The following is a 14,404-nucleotide window of genomic DNA, read 5'->3' on the forward strand; positions in this document are numbered from 1 at the left end:
CTGAGGAGGTCCTGCCCTGCCGGGGCTGGGGATGCGGGAGGAAGAGCCAGAGAGAGGCGCTTTCTTACGGGGCCAGGGCTAGGAGAGCGTGGGTGAAGGGAGCGCCCCCGAGCCGCCAGCTCCAGCGAGCCCTCGGTGTTTGGGTTGTCCGGGCGGCCGCGGTGGCTCCGGCGTGCGCGCAGTGTGACAGATGACCTATTGAAATAATTTCGGAGCAGTGCTGGGGTTGCCAGGACAACCGGTGCTCCCTGGGCCTGCGCCTGGCCATGTGACAGCCGCCTTGACGTCAGCTGGAGGCAGAGCCTGTGGTTTCGGCCGCGCAGCCAAACCCTTGTGAGAACCTGGTGGATGCTGGATTTATCCCCGCCGCCGCCGCTGCCGTTTCTCAGGGGCTGCCAGAGCATGGACTATTAAAAACTTGCATTTCTGCTGTGTGAGGTAACCATTTGCTTTATGTTCTCGTCAGGTATTTTTTTTCCCCCTTTAAAAAAAAAAAAAAAAAAGTAGAATAGAAAGCAACTTATCGTGACTGATATTTTTTTCTCTTGTTTGTTTTGGCTGGAAGTTTGCCTTGATGAACAAGCCCGGCGCTATCTGATAAATGCAGAGCAGCTTCCAGTTACTAATTCTGTGTGCAGACTGCAAAGCAGACTTAAATTTAGATTAATGATCCGTGAAAGGAGAATAAAATGATATTGTTCTCGTTTGACACTTTAGGAATATAAATGAACATGAGTAATCCTGGGCTAACGCATTGGGGAGTAAAAAGAAATTATGTTTACGTTATTGTGTTGTTTTGAGCATCTCTACAGCTTTATACCTCTGTTGGAACTTGCAGCTTTTTAATGCTGCCCGATTCAGGCGCGTTCGTACCCAACCTGTTCAGTGAGAGGGAAGGCAGCAGCCGATGCAGCCAGGAACAGCTTGAGATTCAGCTCCCAAAGTTCAAGTCTTTAAATCATCTTTGTTCACACAGATTCCCCCACACCGCACACTCCCCAGGCTTTCTGTCTTCCTCCTGGGGCACGCGGCACTCTTGACCATATAGTGTTTACAGAGGAAAGGATCAAGAGCTTCCTGAAATATTATCTGAAATATGCCGAGACAGCAACATTGCTGTAATACAAGCTTTTACCCTTTTTTCTCATACTCACACAAACGGCTTGTTTTTATGGTTTTGGGTTTGTTTTTTTTTTTCTGTTATGGGTTGAAAGCAGTTAGAATAGCTAAAAAAGAACTGCAGCATGAACAGTAATTGAAAAATTAAATGCTATTTGGGTCTTTTCCTAAAAGAAGAGGTAGCTTGGGTCTGTTTCTATACTGCACTTACTCCAAAGGGGCTGTTGTGGGGAGGGAGATCCCAGGGCTTCTGAAGTTTAGTGCTACAGTCTCAGTTTGTTGTTTCCTGGAAAAGTATGTTAGATTGTTCTTATCTTCGCTAATTATATGCTCCTGTTCCCTTCCTCCCAAAGTTCAAAGGCTTTATTGATAATGGTAATGATTTTCTAAAGCAGCTGCCACTCTGAAACGGTCACAGAGCTACAAAACAATTTAAAACACAGAGCCGTAAAAGATTAAAAAATTTCTATAAAAATTATTCTAATGTCATCAAATGCAGCAGAAGTAATTGTTTCAGAAAGGGAGCCAAAGCAGGGATTAAAACTGAAAGCACTCCTGTAAGGAAAGTTATGGCTTAATGCTCTGGATTTCCCTGCATTTGGCATTCTTAACAGAGCAGTATGGATAAATGCATCTGAAACCTCTAAACCATTTCGCTTGGTGTGATCTCATCTTTCTTTACAATTTGCCTTTTGTGCCTAAAAAAATTGGAGGCAGACTGAAAAATTTTAAATTTTATTAAGTTCTTCACCTGATGCCAGTTCATCATTGCACGAGGAACTTCAGCTGGCTCCTTGTAGGTGAGCTTAACCAAGGTTTACAGGAGCCTTTCAGCTTTGGGGCAGAGGTGTTCGTACCCCTTGTGCAGCCTTCCCGTGGGGAGTGGGGCTCTCGGTGCTCTCGCCAGGGCCACCCTGGGCTGAGCTGGGTGCAGCTGCTCCCCAACCGCTGTGGGGAGCCACGTTTTGGCCGAGGGTGGTCCGTGCCCTCCTACCTGCATGTGACTCCCTTTGGAGTCTGGAGAGTGGGGTGGCGGAGGGGCAAAGGGAGGTGATTGATGTAACCAACCATCCTCTGAGGTCTGCTTGTTCAGCAGCTTACACTGGAGGGGCAAGTCCAGCAAGAGACTGAGGCATGAGGCACAGGGACAGATTTGGGCAGAGTGGCACCTGCCATTGAAGAAAAGCCATTCACCTTCATGTCTGGAGGATCTGGCTCAGTGTATAGCTGCAGTTGCCTGCTAGGTTTGACTTGAGTCTTCAGTGTGGCAGTGATGCTCAGTGAGGGCTGCGGCTTCGTCTCATTCATTTAGGCTTGAATATAATATCCTGTAGCATTTGATGCCTGGAAAACACCTGCAAGGGGAAAAATAATTGATGCAACCTTTACTCGAGAGCCATTATTTATAAATATTTTAAAAATAGGTTCCTTATCTCCAACTGGAATGGACATATCTTGCTTTAGCGATATGGAGCAAGTCGTCAAAGGCATAGTCGTTCTGAGAGAATAGGATGGTAAATCGCTTGACGTTTTACCAGAAGGGTCCCAGCCATGTTGTGGCAGGGCTGAGGTGAGGCACAACATTACTGGGGAAGCTGGTGCATGCTGCCGAGGTTGCACAGGGAAGTGTCCTGCTTGACAGAGTCATCAGCTCTGTCCTCTCTCATTGCGTCTTTGGGGGCCTTGGGCATCCCACTCACTTGGGCTCCTTTGATCCCCAGAGATGGGTATGGCTGAGACGTGGTCAGCAGGCAGCTTGCAAGCAGTGCATGAATCTGCAACTGAAGGAAAAGGCACAGGTCCTTCTTCAGGGGAAGGGCAGGGGATTGTGTGTGAGAGTCATCGTGGAGCTGCATGCTTCTGCTCTGTGATGCCATGCACTCATTTTTGCTGCTCAGCTCTGTACTGATCCGCTTCAACAAACGGCTGGATTTTACCTTGAGTGTCGAGCAATGTAATACTATACATTCCACCGTCTCTTCCCTGGCGTAGTTTCGCCTTCCATGAGAAGAGAACAAACAGCCTGTAGGCTCCTTCCTACCACTGAGAGAGGGGGAAGGTGGCTGCAACCCAACTCTCATCTGGCCAACACCACAACCATGACACTGCCAACTTACCTGGACTTTGAAATCCTCTGACATAAAGAGAAAAAAAATGAGATGCATGTGGGCTGGGTGACATTCCACCTTCTGGGGAGGCCAGATTGACCCTCATAGCTCAAATCAGCCTTCATATCATTTGCAAATGTCACCCCCTTGCATGCACGCAAGGTGGAGAGAATCTCTTTCGACAGTCTCCTTGTCTATGGAGAAGGGTGAGCAGACCAGCAGTTCCTGACGAATCAGAGCACTTCACCTTAGGAGAGACCTTGACTAAAAACAGAACTGAGATCTCCTCAAGTCACTTCTCACACAACTGGATATATCCAGGGAAATTAAAAGCAGATGCGAGCTGTTGATGCCTCTAGCCTAGTAATAATAACACACTCAAGCCTTTAGTATGCTCTACCTTGATCTGGTTGAATTGATGGGCAATGACAGTCGACATTCAGTCTAGAAGAATAATAAAACCTAAAAAAACCTTGCAACACACAGCACTGACTCCTTCTTGCTTTTTTCAAACAGAATGAGATTTCTGCTCTCTTTTAAAGGTCCTAGCCACTACTCAAGGCGATAGAATTCAAGGGGGAATAAAATCACCCATACAAAGGCAGGGGGAATTATTAGGCAGTGGGAACTGATGTAGCAGTATGAAGTTTCAGTCTCTAAAATTACATATTGCAGAAGTTGGTTTCCACCCTGCTAAAAATCATTACTTTGTGCTAATTGAATGTCCTGCAACAACTTTAGCAACAACTGGTTTAAATTATAACTGAGCTGCAGTAGAGATTTGGCATTTTAATCAACAGTTTCTTTTCCAATTAAACACAGATGCCATGTTTATGGTTCTCTGAATGCAAAATATAAGCTGACCTCGTTGTTGGTTTCCAGCTAAAGCAACAAAAATTGTAACTCTGGAATGTTTTTGGTAGTCATATTTTAGAAATCATCTTCCATTGTGAGCCAAAATCTATGCAGACAGTTATAGTCAGATAACGGTTAAAAAAAATAGACTATGTTTTGGCTGTACTTTTGCTGCTGTTAAATTTATCTTCTTAAATAGCAGGGAGTATGAGTTGAGGTTTTGAGAAACAGTAATTTTGTAATTATTTTACATGGATCAAATTATTCTGTCATCAAATTTGCTTTTCAGACAGCATTCCAGTATGAAAATATAATTAGAAACTGTAATTCAGGAATTGCTGAATGTGATTTTTCCCAGAGGGAGCACTGTGAAGAAGCTGCATTCACTACTACTTTAGCAAATGTTGACGTCTTATAGGTGGAAAATGTGAAGGCTGAGTTGTAAAGTTCCTCTCCCTTCTGTGGTCTCCACACGCTGTCAACTTTCTGCCGAACTTCATTTTTTGGTACAATTAATTTCCACAGAAATATCTCATCATTAAGAGCTGAAGTGCTCAGATCCTGTTCTGCTGACTTTCAGCCTGGCTGTGCTGATAGGTGCTGAATTGCTTTCAGCCACAAAATGACACGGAGGTAATGTAAGGATCTGCTTTACCCATAGAAAAGCCTATAAGCTTGGAGTTTGGGCTGAAACGCTGGTTTTCATTTGCCCAGCACCCTAGAACTCCAAGCAAAGCTTCCTCTCATGGGAGGCTAGGTCTCAGTTTAGCTCTGTTTCTCATCTGTAATTCAGGACTTTTGGGTGTATATGTTCACAGTGTTGGACAAAGTTTTAGCTGCATAAATCGCACTGGTATCAATCCCTATTTTTTTTAATTATTCTTACTACCATCTTTGGCTTATCATAGTCACATTAGTGTGAAATGAGCACATCCTCTCTTTTTAGCTGGACTTGTGTTGATAAATCCTGTCTGATTTTGTCTGGAACACCCTTTTGGAAAGCATCATCCATGGCCAGTTTTTCCGACCGTCTTGCTGGGACATTGGACAGCCCATATGTGGAGCAGAGCTCCCAATGCACAAAACAAAGCCGGCACTGGGAGGAGGCAGAAAATGAGTGCGGGGCATGTTTGGTGCTTTGAAGTCCCCATACATCTCTCTCAGTTCTGCTGAGAGACAGTTCCAGTGCACCTCCAGAGCACATGTCAGGGCAGGGCAGGAAAAGCAGAAGTGTGGACCAGTGAACCCAGGATTGCATGGATACATGTACTGACTGTTGCCATGGCTCCTAGTGACTCAGGGACACTGACACCCCCAGACCCCTCTGAGGAACAAGACCATTTTCCTGTGCCTGCCCAGGGACACCTTCCTGCACCCCCCTACAGCCAGCCCTGGCACTTTGCCTGGACACAGGAGAGGACATCTGTCCTGTTGCTCACATTTTGTGTGATGCACGTCCTGCAGCCTGGGTCTTGCATTTGCAATGTGAGGAAAGGGCAGGAGCTGTAGGGAGTTGCTGCAGATGACCCGAGAAGGCATTTTTTTAGGGAGGATGCAATAAGCCAGATTGGCTCTTTAAGGCTAAGTGACTTTGCTTAGGGAGCCCTGTGCAAGTGCTGGTTTGCAAGTGGGACACGTGCAGTCCCTGAGCATCACATCTGTATTTTCACACATTTACTTAGCAGCTCTGGAGGGGCAAGAGACAGTGTTTCAGCTCTTTGTATCTGCATGGAAGCAGATGCACACTGGGGCTGAAAGGCTTCGAGAGAGGTTTATACCTTCCACGTTTGCCACAAAGCCTCTTAGGAGCATGCAGAATTTCACCGTCAAGAGAACAAGGCTTCAGGACTGTGCCGGAGCCAGGCTGATCTGCTACAAGGGCATGATGGACCAGGTGGGATGAGGCAACTGGGAAAGGAGAGCCCTGGGCAGGACTACGTGACCAGGTGCTAACGGGATGAGGCCAGGGGCCAGCATGACTCTTCTTGGCTGTTGTGCTGTCATTGCTCCTGCACTGCTGGGTTTGGCTGGTGGCGTTGCCCAGTGTCCCTGGGCATCTGCAGCACAGATCAGCCAACACGCATGTGGAACAGAGCTGTGTGAGGGAGTCAAGAAATCAGAATGCTTCCTATGTTAGTAGTGACGCTCTGCCATTTTGCTGCCCTCTGATGTCACGATGGCTAGAAGGGCTGCTCCCTGCTGAATGCTGGGTTCAAAATAGGGCTGGAGAAACACTGCATGGCCAACCCTTACACAGTATGTACTCCTGGAGGACAAAGATTTTGCTTTTAAGAGCTTCATGCTTGTTTTTACATTATAGAAGAGATCAGGTGTTGGGGAAACTCAAGGTTACCTGTATGGAGGTTTTATTAGACAAGCAGATCAGGTAGTTTAGAGGCTTTCACTCCAGAGAAGACAAGTTAAAGCTGAAGGTCAAAGTTAACTTATTTCCTCACCAAATTCCCTTGCTCCTAGAGTAGGCAGATACCCTGATTGTGCCTCAGCCTTTCTGTGTTTCCTCCAGGACTGTGAAAACACAATGGATCCAGCTCATTTGAAGTGTCGAACTTCAGCTGAATAATACTCAGACTTCAGCCATGAAGCAATTCAACCCCGAGAACCTTTACTCGAAAGGAAATATTCTGCTCATGTTGTGTTCATGTTCCTAATGGCAAATTCAAGATGCCAGGGGGAAGTGAGCACAAAGCCCTTGATTATTTCCACAACTGCTATATGCTTCCTATCACAACACTATTCTTTTGTGCAGAATGGCAGCATGATTGCAGAGTCCTTTTTAACTTTACCATTTTAGCAAGCCCAGGTCCAATTAGAGCAATTATATCTCAGCAGAAACACTGTCTGTTGTCCTCTGGACCTGTCTGTCAAGCGTCCTATTCATAGCTGTTTATCTTGTGTGAGGTTTTTCACATAAAATCGTTCTGACCCTACTAAAACAGTCTCATCTGAAGGGTAGCCCGCATTTTTGTAGACTCATTTCACAGGCTGATGTGAACAAGAAGAGTGCAAAGTCCCAGCTGGCCACAGGTATGTCTTTCAGACTCACCACAGTCTCCTTGCTTGATCATTATTGCTGATTTGACACAGCACGCAGATTTCACTTTCAATTATTTCACTTCACCCTTCACTTTCAATTACTTTACTGCTAAAGGTAGAGAACAGTATCAGAATCTGCAGTTCTTCCTTGCTGCATTGGAGGATTTCCTTAATCAAAATCCCCAATGTGATTTGCAAGGCGTGTAATATTTGATGGCACATGATCATAAACCCCTTACAGATCTGAGGCCTATGTGAGACTGTCTGGTCACTGAGTTGCTGAAGAGCCAGTGGCTAGCGGGCACTTCTGCAGAAAGACTGTCTACGTTTTGCTTTACCTCTGCTGTCAGAGCCTGTTGAAGGAGCTGAGTGAGTCCTTTCAAGGAAGTGCCCCTTCTCCCCACTAAGGTAAAAGCTGAGAAGCAGAGATCAGTGAAAGGCAGAAGTGCTGGGACTTGGGAAGGTCAGGGGCAGTGGAAAGGGGGACTCTCCTCTTTCTGAACAAACCTCAGATTTCTGTGTTCTCTTACTACTGGAAGGGAAAATACAGGGAGCAGTGCTTGGAGGCTTCTGAAACAAAATGAACTCTTTCCTGGCAATTCAGAAATGAGGTTGCCTGTGAGAGAGCAGCTCCCTCCCTGACGCTGGCTCCCTGGTATCCACGGGAATCCTGGCCGAGAGGCACAGCAGCACTCGGGCACAGCAGCGTCGCGTTCGGAACAGAGAACAGACCATAGTCCTTCTCCCTCCTCCACCAGCGGCGCAGCAGCTCCCCCACGTTTCTTTCCTGTTTTGCCTCGCTTCCACTAGGCTTTAGCCCATGAGAGAAGACAACTGATTGTTTTTGTCACGACGACCTGCAGAGGCACCTGCAGTGGTGGCCCAGATGTCACCTGTGCCTTCCCTCAGTGCAGGATGCTGCTGACAGGAGAGCCATGCCAGTGCCGACCAAGGAGACCTTGCAGACCTGGTCACAATAGTGGCAAGGATAAATGAGAGCTGATCAAACATAATTTAATGTGTTCCATGTGAGCTCCTTGGAGGTCTTGGTGAGTTTGTTAAGATAGGTTCGTAATGTTTACCTGGCAGATTCAGTTTCTTTTCTTGCAGTAGTGATAGCTTTGTCTCTGTGAACCACTGGCAGTCAGCTTCTGTGCAGGGTTAGACCCCCCCCACTCACCATGTCCACACAATGCTTGTAGTGCCCCAATTAGAAAAATACAATTCTTTGTCACCTACAAAAGGTGAAAGAAGTGTTAGTAGGGTGACTGCTTGCTTGACTTCTGCTCTTTTTATTAGACACTGAGACCCCTGCAGAAACCTCCACCTCACTTAGTTCGAAATGTTTGATTCAATATTGAAGTGTATTTTGCCGTGAGTTCACCATGTGTCAGATTTTGGTTCACTGTGGTGTTGCTCCCATACAAAGAGTCTGTAGTAAACCACACCTCTGCTGCATTTGGATCCATCCATTGTGGGTGGCACTCCGGGAAGGCAGTGGCGAGGCAGCAGGGAGAGAAAGGGGTTAAAACAAGACACGGTTAGCACTTTGAGGCATTTGCAGAAATAGCAGCTTTTCTTTTGTTTGCTGAATTCCCTGTGCTTTTCCAGTGCTGTTCCCATTATTCATTTCTTTCCGAAAATAACATTTTTAGGCAGAGGAACGGCTCGAGTGGGGAGAGGAGGGGATCTCCAGCCTGAGTCAGACAGCTGCATGCTCTCCCTATCTGCACTGAGGGTGCTCCAAGCTGCCCTTGGATGTTAGTGGCAGGCTGCCAGGCAGGTGGTAACTCCCACTATTTCAAGCCCTTTTGCCTCCTCAACAGCAAGCCTGGCAGTTGCTTCCTGACTGCCCTCAGTGGTGCTTTTCGGGGCCAAGCTTTGTGCTTGCACAACTTGCAGCTGCCCTTGCAGAGAAATGTTTATTATTCTTCCCAAAGGGAAGCCTGAACACATTCAAATGGTTTCCAGCTACACAGGGGGTGTGCTCGTGGCCAGTGCAGCAGGAAGGTGCCCTGGTAGGTGACGTGCTCCGTCTGACCGTGCCTTTGTCGCCCAGCTTGACCCGAAGTGTCGCTTGCTGGTGGATGCTTCTTCAAAGGAGAAGGAAGTGAAGCCTCTGGGAAAATAAGCACCTGGGGGCCTGTACTTAGGGCCGGTGATGCCAGCAGATCCCACTGATCTGGGATGCAGCCCCAGCCCTTGGGGTTCCTCAGGTGCCCTGTCCTTGAATGCTGACTGAGGAAAGCAGCTGCTCCAGAGGAGCTCCCTGGCAGCACCCGACAGGGGCTGGCTGTGGACACCCCTCTCTCATCAGTCACGGTCAGGCACACAGCCAGACACCATGATCTCTAGAAAAGGGTGCTGGCAGCTTTCCCCTGGGGATGTGGTGGGGAGAACAGGGAAAAAGAAGCCCTGAGAAGAATTAAAAATTAAATGCTCATGGCAGCAGCTTGCTGTCACCAAGTCCCAGCAGTTCACCTTCACTTTGGCTGGCTGGTAGCCCAAGTGCTGACTGGGAGGAGAGGAGCTTTTCTTCCTCGCTGCCCTCTCTGGAGACCAAGCAGCCTTCCCATGGCCCTGGTGGCAGGGTGCTGCAACCCACCATGTTGCAGGGGCTTTGGCACTCAGGACCCCTCAGCTCTGTCCCACTGGAGCCAACAGCATCTGCCACTCCGTGGAAATGCCCAGAGTCATAGTGAAAGGCTCTGTGTGAGGTGGCCAGACCCAAATCACAAAGCCACTTGGACAGATGCTGCTGCTAAATACGGGGTACTGGGAAGCTCAGTCAGCCAGCACATGGTCTGGAAATACCCCAGCAATGGTTTTGCAGGCAGAGGCTGAGCCCACTGGGGCTGGTATTTGGGGTGCAAGGGTCAAGCCTACCAAGGCTGGTATTCGGGGGTACAATGGCTGTCCCCCACTGGGGGTGTCCTTCAGGGGTGCCGCTGATACACATGTGAAGAGCAGTGTTTGTTGCAGTGGAGTGTGGAACTCACATATATGCAGCGAGGGAGCAGGGCTGAGCTCTGTGTTGCTGTCAGCAGAGGGCTGCCAAAATCAGGCAGAAGCCTGGGTGCAGAACTGTTGGAGATGCGCTGGCCAGTGCCCACTTGTATCACCAGAGAACACCAACACCTGGCAGACATTGTCCCCCAGTGCCTTGTCCCCAGCCAGGGCTGCCGCTGCCCTCCTCATCATCCCCACCTCTCCTGGACCTTCCCACTGGCATTTCCCCCCTGTTCTCTCCAGAAGTATATTTGCCCTCCTTGGCATGCTACTACAGCTCCTTGGTCTGCAAGTGCCCTGAAACCCCTTCAGAATACCAGCAAGCCCATCACAGAGTCCAAGGCCACTTGCACTGCATGTCTCAAACAATTTGGACCTTGGGTCTAGTTCATATTCCCCTCTGAATGCGCCTTTACAGTAGGTAAGAGCTTGCTTCTCTCAAGCCTTGACATTTCCTGTTTTAGCATTAACATTCAAATAGGTGACAAGCTCTGTGGTTTTCTGAGACACTGTCTGTGTCTGTCCTGCATGAAATAGTGAGCGTCCCCAGCACTGAAGCTCAGTAATTGAAACTCTTCTCTGTCTCAAGAAGTCACTATCCCAGTTTTGCTCCCAGCTAATTCATACCCTTCCAGCTGGTGCCCAGGCCCAGTGTAGGACTCAGCCTGTGCCACTGGGCCCATCCCATGGGGCACATGACACGTGGTCACTCTTCAGGAGAGTACTAGGTCAATGGCATAGATGAGGGAACTTCTGTGCCAGCTGGCCCCTGTATTGGGGAACTCACCCAAATGCATTTGTTTCATAGTCAGAGGTGATGTGGTAAATGTCATGACACATAACTAGGTGGAAATCCTTGGGAAAAGAGCCTTAACCGTAGAAAAGTGCTTTTCCTGAAGCCCAGGTCTGGGAAGAGCTCATGAGCTGGAAGCTCTTGCTGCAGCCAGCAGCAGGAAAGCAGCCCACTGGAGCATGACAAAAAGGCTGGCAGCTCCAGTCTGTCAAACAAAGCAGTGGGTTTTTAACAGGACCAAAGCAAAGGAAGTGAGGAACATGGGTAGAAGGAAGGATAAAGGAAAACCTTTGGTCCATAGAGAATCAGGTTCTTTACTTAGTCATCTGTATAGAGGGACATTACCATGTACACTGCTGACCTGACTCTGTACAGAGGTTTCCTTCCCCGTGTGGGTTTGATGCTGATTTTATGTTGTTCCTTGGTACACAGACTTCATCCTGCCCAGTTGAGTTTTATTCCTTTTCTGGTTTGCAATACATTTATTTTAAAGATGTGAAAATCACAGAGGTGAATATCCAATACTACACCCCTTCTGCTCCTCAATTTCCCTGGAGTGAGTAAATTGTTATCATCTCTATTAACCTTCTCAATGAGAGACCAGCGTGATCCACTCCTCTAATGCTGTGTTGTGCCTCCTGTGTGTTTTCTAACCCACACCCCTGTGTGCCTGAGGCAAGCACTGTGGGCTGCATCATGCCACTGGAGCTCCGCAGCTGCCCCAGCCTCTTGTGCAGCGCTGAGTCTGCCCTACCACACTGCCAGGGATTTCAGATTGCACTCTTCAAGAGGAAAATGATGTCCAGGTGCTCTCTTCATGAAACTTCAGAGCTGAAGGAGGTAAAAAGCCAAGGAGATTTCTGAATGCATTTTTCTCCCAGTGCTTCTGTTTTTGTTGAATTCAACCTTTACGTTTTTGACCTTGGAGCACAATGTCAGTGGGGTGAGAGAGAGCTAGGGGAGCATTTACCTATCTCCTTGCCTGTACCTTTTCAAGTGGATTTGGTTGCTTTTGTTGTTTCTTCTGTAAGACAGTGGAATGATTTCCACTTTCCCTGGATTTCCCAGTCAGATTCAGCTACCTCTGTCTCTGTTCTGGTGCAGCAGCCTCCTGTCCCTGGACACCGGTGGGGTGGGACTCACCTTCCACCTTGCTGTATGCTGGAAATGCAGCTCATTTATCAGATGCCGAGCAGAGGTAGGCTGTGTCACTTGGTAGAAGGCAAAATCTGCCACGCCGGGACTCTAGGCTGGGGTCCTGATTTAAACTCCCCCACGGACTCACTGGTAACCCCAGGCAAATCACTTCTTGTCAGTGGCTGTCCCAGTCAGATGAATGTGACCACAACTATGATGTCTTGACAGGTCCTTTCATGGAAGCCATGGCACGGCACTCTGATATTATTTGCAGCTTTACATCAAAGTCCTAAAGACCACAAGCATATTGGCTGGGACTTTTTGAACAGTGGTGTTTAGTAAGGCGGGACCCCAGATTTTAGTAAAGCAAGACACAGGCATGGCTGCCTGGAAGTGTAGTTTTCCTCTTTCAATTGCAAACAGAGGTTGCTGTGCTAATATTGCTCCAAATAATAGAGGGGATTTGGGAAGACTAGCAATAAGTAATTTTTTCATAGTCAGTGAATATGTTGTAATCCTTATTAGCCTTGAGCAATTGTCTCCCAGTGAACTCATGGAAGGATAGGTGTAATTAAAGACCTGGCCTGTGCAGCCTGCTATGCGGTTGGAGCTACACAAGGCTCTCAATAGTGATACAGAAATATGTCTTTCTAAAGGAAAGCTCAACAACATGAAATGTTTCTTTTGCAAAATTGATCACTAGTGTTTCTTCAGTGCATTACCAGATAAAAGCAAAAACTTCCTTAATTTCTAGTTCCACTAAGCACATGGCTGTAATGTACAATAGCTTGACTTCATTTTTTGATGAATATGTGATCCTGTTTTAAAGCATAGTGAAGTCATCTGGTAATAAAAGCCTGTTCAATTGTCTGTGTATTCTAGCGGTGTTTGCATTCCTTATTCTGTCTCATATTTTGCATTTTGCATAGGTCTTTCTGCTGAAGAATCAGAGTTGTCCAAATTGCCACTGCTCAAATGGACATAATCCCCTATTCTTTACCCCTTAGTTTATTGTCTAATTCTGCTGATGGGTAATTTTGACCAAGATTTCACAGCGTGCTAAATGTGTCTGCAGAGACAATACAGTGACAGACTTTTCTCCTAGTTGCAGCTGAAATCCCCCACCCAGCCCACCACAGAGGTTTACAGCGGCTGCCCTTCAGACCTCTGGCACAAATGGAAGCAGCACCAGCAGGCAACAGGCTTATTACTTCAGGCAGTAGCCTTGAGAAGTTCTGGACATTTGGATGGTTTGTCATGTCTGTTTAAGCACATTATTCCTGAAACTGCTCCTCCTGCAATCAATAAAAGACTCCATAAAATGGTTTAAACATATTAAGAAAAATGTGATTTACTCCAGGAATCTTTATTGCATTTCATTAGAAGCCACTGAATCTAATATACAAAGAAGAACACTTTAATTATAACTGGACAAATGGAAGATCCATGCTACGTTCCCTCTAAGCAACAATCAGCAACATGCACCTTCTCCATCTAATGCAGTTACAAAACAATAATTACGTTTGGTGTTTCTAATGGAAATAGTGGTTAACTATATTACACAACTCCTGAGAGAAACTGGCATCAGATTAATTTGTTCGATATTGTGGTATCTGGCTTTTTTTCCTGCCCTGAGGAAACTCATGAGATAGCTAAAACGTGAGCAGAGAGTTCAGATGATGGGCTGTTGATCTTCCCGTCTCATCTCAATTCGGTTTCACTGTACTCGGTGTTGCACTCTGGAAGGTCATCAGATAGCAGGTTCTGTTCCTCTTCACTTGCAGACTTGTGCATGGCTAGTTTTTGTTTTACAGAGTGAAATGCTTTGGTGTCATTTACTGCTGCTTTGTACTTCATTGCTATTTCAAATCCTGGGCAGACAATCTTCAGATGAGGAAAAGAGAAAACTCCAAGGTGATGTCCTAGAGCAACAGTTCCCTTCCACCTGTGTTCTTCTCCATTGAAGTGGACAGTTAACAGCTTTCATACAGGTTAAATTCTTGACTTCCTACATATAAGCACCTGACAGATAAACATCAGAATCAAACATCTCCTGTACCCAGCAGCATTTGAAGGATCTGTTTACTCACTGCAAGAGCAGCTCTCCTTAAAACTGTAGTTTATAATATTTGAAAGACAGAAAAGACACATTAAAGGGTGCATATCGTGAGGTTACGTGAGGTGCTTTCCAGCGGTGAATATCTGAGGGTCGTTTTTGTGGCTGTGGAGGAGTGGGTGTGCTGAGGCTAGCGAGGAAAGGAGGAGGTCCCGCAGCAGAGCGGTGCACCATGTAAGGCTGGGGATGCAGGACCGGGAGGAGAGCAGGAAT

At 47.0% G+C, this 14,404-nt stretch overlaps 1 protein-coding gene across 1 annotated transcript in view; it reads left to right on the forward strand.

Moving 5' to 3' along the window:
- The first annotated feature begins 355 nt into the window (after positions 1-355).
- Positions 356-14,404, forward strand: part of NCALD (neurocalcin delta) — a 50,512-nt gene continuing 36,463 nt past the window's right edge. Inside the window, exon 1 of the mRNA XM_008938778.1 lies at positions 356-438. The gene's annotated coding sequence lies outside the window, so the exon portion shown is untranslated. The remainder of the gene's footprint in view (positions 439-14,404) is intronic.

Source organism: Merops nubicus, unplaced genomic scaffold (genome assembly GCF_000691845.1).
Source record: "Merops nubicus isolate BGI_N331 unplaced genomic scaffold, ASM69184v1 scaffold16724, whole genome shotgun sequence".
Lineage (NCBI taxonomy): Eukaryota > Metazoa > Chordata > Aves > Coraciiformes > Meropidae > Merops > Merops nubicus.